The sequence below is a fragment of the Macrotis lagotis genome, chromosome 3, assembly GCF_037893015.1.
Source record: "Macrotis lagotis isolate mMagLag1 chromosome 3, bilby.v1.9.chrom.fasta, whole genome shotgun sequence".
Classification (NCBI taxonomy): Eukaryota; Metazoa; Chordata; class Mammalia; order Peramelemorphia; family Peramelidae; genus Macrotis; species Macrotis lagotis.
Window position 1 is genome coordinate 231,473,531 of NC_133660.1, and position 5,025 is coordinate 231,478,555.

At 36.4% G+C, this 5,025-nt stretch overlaps 1 pseudogene; it reads right to left on the bottom strand.

Moving 5' to 3' along the window:
- Positions 1-3,060: 3,060 nt before the first annotated feature.
- On the bottom strand, positions 3,061-4,149 carry LOC141516455 (proteasome assembly chaperone 2 pseudogene; annotated as a pseudogene).
- Between the last annotated feature and the right edge of the window lie 876 nt (positions 4,150-5,025).

A 5,025-nucleotide genomic window follows, 5' to 3' on the forward strand; every position in this document is an offset into this window, starting at 1 on the left:
TTTTTTTCCATAGACCAAAAATATTATAAAATTGACCAATCTTGCCACTGTGACAGTGTGAAAAAGCATCTAAGACTAAAGTAAATAGTTTAATTCCAACCATAAGAACCATTTTTAAATACATAAAGAAAATATATTCAAATGTGTAAATCCTGGTCTGCCAACTAACCACCAGTTCCTTCTAAAGAAAGTCTGATTTGTGTTCCCTGAATTCTCAAGGGACTATCTTCCATACCTGGAGATTTTAGTCACCTTATCCTATAAGTTTCCAAGATGACCCTTGGGCTTTTAAAGTTACAAAAGAAGAGGCTAGATACTGCTCCCTGAGATGAGATGTGAATTTCCTATAGAAAACTATGCTGTTTCTAAAGCAAAAAATGGAACTTATTGTAACCATATCTCCCATTGGAGAATAATTTCACAAACTGGTCTAAGAAAATAGTGGAAAATTTTTTGCTTTGTAAGAAGTGAATACTTTAGGGGAATATGGAAACACTTCTATTAATTGGTACAGAGTGAACTCAGTAGAACTAGAAGTACAATTTATGTAATAACCACAATAATCATGAGAGAGGAAAACAGCTTTAAAAGAATTTAGAACTTGGGGCAAAATAGGGACAAATCATTTCTTCAAGTGTGTGATGAGGAAATATTACTCACCATTTCTTGGAGACGTGATAGACTAGAGGTACAGAATGAGAAATGTATTTTCAGACATGGTCAATCAGTTGGTGTGTGTAACCTAACTATAGCTCCTACAAGGGAAAGCTTCCACTATGAGTCAGGAGAGGGTAATGATAGACATGAAAGGAAGAAAAGAATAGTAACAAAACATTTTCAAAATATACAAGAGAAAAATGGAAGTACATCTTTATGTTTATATGTATTATCTGTGTGTGTATCTATAGAATTGAGATCTTTATTTCAAAGACCAAATGATCTTGAAATATTCCTCAGCCTTAAACTCATTTTTCTTCTCTTCTAAGCTCAATAAGGAAGTATATAAAATATTGAGATACTATTCAAGTCATAGAAGAACCCATCTCTACATACTCATTTATGTGTCTATGGTAATACTTTCTTTATGTCCATGAGGGAAAAAATGCCTTAACTAAACAAAATATTTGTACTTAATGAATTTTTTTTAACATTTCCTATTTCACATTTTCTTCTATCAAAAGAAAGGCTGGCCCTGTGAGTTCTCTTTTCTTTTTCCTTCTAAATTCAAAATTTTGAAATTTCATCCCCTACCATCTTTGCAACAATCACCAAGGCCAATTCCTTTAATGATCACATTCTTCCTATTTCTGCACTAAACTTTTCTCAATGAAAAGTCCCTTTTGATCTTTGATCTTTTTAAATTTCTTTTTTATTATTTTTAATTTACATTTTTATTCATTTACACATTACTAAAACAGTCTTGTTGTAAGAGTAAACATAATTTCCCCTCCTCCACAAAATAAAAACCTCATGAGAAATAAAGCGAAAGAAAGAGAAAAACAAAAAACATGTGCTTCAATCTGTGTTCTGATACCATCAGTTCTGTCTCTTGGGTTATTTTTTTAGATCTCTTTCAGGAGGAGATTTGTGGATTCTCTCAATTTCTATTTTGCCCTCTGCTTCTAGAAGATCAGGGTAATTTTCCTGTAGCATTCTTTATCATAAGTCTGTCAGAGAAGTTACTTCCATGTTTTTTCACAGTTGTGTTGCTGATTGTAATTCCCTCCATCCATTCCTCCCCACTACCATTTATTATATTTTCTCTCTCCTTTCACTCTGTCCCTGTTCAAAAGTGTGTTGTGGGGCAGTCAAGTGGTGCAGTGGACAGAGCACCAGCCCTGGGGTCAACAGGCCCCAAGCCTACATTCCACCCCAGAGACCCAATAACTACCCAGCCCCATGGTCCTGGACACTTCACCCAATCCCATTACCTTGCAAAAAGTAAAAAAAGAAAATGTGCTATATCCTACTACCTTCTCCCATGATCTACTCTCTCCTCTATCACTTACATACCCCCCCTTCCCCCATCCCCTTTTTCCCCATCCCCTTTCTCTCCTTTTTCTTCTAGATTTTTATACCCTATAAAGTATGTACATTAAGGCTCCTCATTCCCCCCTCACCTCCCCCCTTTCCATATCATTTCAAAAGCTGTTTCTTGAATCTTTTACATGAAATATCTTAGTCTATTCTACTTCTTCTCTCCCTTTCTTTCAGTACATTCCCTTTTCAACAATTGACTCCATTTTTGCAATATATTATACCTTCAAATTCAGCTCTCTCCTGTGCCTCATCTATAAAAGTTCCTCTAATTGCTCTAATAAATGAGAAGGTTCATATTAATATTATCAGTATCATCTTCCCTTGAAGGAATACACACAGTTCAGTTCACCATCATTAAATCCCTCATAATTTGCCCTTCTCATCGACCCTCTCTAAACTTCACCTGAGTCCTGTACTTGAATATTAAATTTTTTATTCAACTCTGGTTGTTTCAACAGGAACATCTGAAATCCCCCTATTTCAATGAATGTCTATCTTTTCCCCTGGAAGAGGATGTTCAGTTTTGCAGGGTAGTTGATTCTTGGTTGCATTCCAAGCTCTTTTGCCTTTCATAATATTATATTCTAAGCCCTATGAGCCCTTAATGTAATTCCTGCTAAGTCCTGTGTAATCCTGGATATAGCTTCATTATATTTGAATTGTTTTTTTCTGGATGCTTGTAATATTTTCTCTTTGACTTGGGAGTTCTTGAACTCGGTTATAATATTCCTGAATAAAATATTCCTGAATATAATATTCCTATTTCTTTTAATCTCTTTCAGGAGGAGATCGGTGGATTCTCTCAATTTCTATTTTGCCCTCTGCTTCTAGAATATCAGGGTAATTTTCCTGTAGAAATTCTTTAAAATTGAATTTCTTGCATGGTATTTTCTTTTCTTTTCTTTTTCTTAAGGAAAAAGTTTATTCTACAAAATTTATATCTGATGAAAATGAGGATAATTATTCTATTTCTTAAAGATTTTCTGTCACAGACATAATACAAATCTTTTTTATGAATTATTAGATGGTTGTATTTGGTAATTAGTATTTTGGGACACAAGAGGTATCCTGGATAGTGAGCTGGCCTTGGAGTCAAGAAGACCTTGGTTCAATGTTTACCTCTTATTGGCTACAGAAGTAATTGATCTCTCGGTGTCCCATGCATCTAAGACTACAATTCCCAGAAAAACCACCAATTTATGCAAAGAAGCTTCTCACCAGGAGCTCCTCACAGGTATGACTCAAAAATCTTGGTGACACAAATGACATTACTGTCAGATTGTATGAGCCACCATGAACAGTGACAAGTATTCAAAACAGCGCAGGAGGAAGGCCACTGCCAAAGAGCAATCTCCAAGAACTCGGCATTTTCCACTGGGAAACAGATGTTGTGGAGTCACTGCACTCTTGAGGTTTACTTATCTGAAGCCAATCGTTAAGATATCTAACAAGGTCAAAGGCATCTGGGATATTATCTCCTTCTGAAACAAATTTCAGGACAACTGCCATTTGAATTCCTTTGGAACAACTCTCAGTGTATAAGGTCTTTGTGATACCACCTCCAGGGATCCGGATACACAACTCAGAGTCTCTTATTTCAGGAAATGATTTGCTTTTTTCCAATTCCTTCCAATGAAGCTTCTGTAATGTTTCACCAACACTTTTTCCCATTTCAGGTGTTATTAAGTATCGGAATGGAATGCTACGAAGCTGCTGGTCATCACAGTGATATGAATGACTGCTTGAAAGAACAATGATTCTGGTACATTTACTGCTTTTCACCCAGGAAATGAGCTTTTCACAGAATGACTTAGATTTATACTTAATAAAAATTGATCTTAGTTGGAGAGCCAACAGATTCATCGAAGGCAATGAATATACTTCAGCATTTATACTGAGTTCTGTTGAGTTTTCTTCTGCAATTGCATATGGATTGTTTACAACCATTGGAACAAGGTAATCAGTGTAAAAGTACCCTACTTTACCCATATTTATCGTAGAAATAATCAGATCTATTGCAAGTTGGCCAACATTCCCCACAGATACTGCTGGCATCAGCAGTGTGAAGCCGGTAAAGTCGGGCTCGGTGGCCCCGCAGGGAACGAACATCATCCCGAGGAGGGAGGCGCCACTGCCGGCGGCAACAGCTCCGCGGGTGCCCGCTACACACTCCCCTCTTGCATGGTATTTTCCAGGTTCTTTTGTTGGTCCAGGCTTTCTAGTAGTCTAAGAGATTCATAGATTCATGACTTTCAAGTTGTCCAATAATTTTTGAATTGTCTTTCTTGTATCTGTGTTCCAGATCAGTTGTTTTTTCAATGAGATATTTCACATTTCATTCTAGTTTTTTACTCTTTAGGTATTGTGTTATTGTTTCTTGATTCCTTGCAAAGTCATTGGCTTCTTTTAACTTCATTTGACATTTGAAGAAAGAGTTTTCTTCAGAGAACTTTTTTATCTCCTTTTTCATTTGGCCAATTCTGCTTTTAAGGCATTCTTTTCCTCATTAATTTTTGAACTGCTTTTTCCATTTGACCTAAACTCATTTTTAACATGTTTTTTTCTTGAATAATTTTTTTGGATTTCCTTCACCAAGATGCTGACTTGGTTTTCATATTTTTCCTGCATCTCTCTCATTTCTCTTCCCAATTTTACCTCTACCTCCCTTACTTGATTTTCAAAATCTTTTTTGAACTCTGTCAGAGTTTGAGCACAATTCTTTTATTTCTTATAGGCTTTGGATACAGAAGGTTGGACTTTGTCATCTTCTGAGTTTGTGTTTTGGTCTTCCATGGAGCCAAAGTAATAATCTATGGTCAGGTTCCTTTTTTCCTTTTACTCATTTCACCAACCAGTGCCCTGGTTTCCCGAACTTTTGAGTATTATTGGGGCACCACCTCAAGGACCTCAGTTCCTTCAAGGTCTCATGAGAGGCTCTGACTGCTCTCCTGGCCTGTGCTGTGGTCTGTGTATGATCACAAGTAC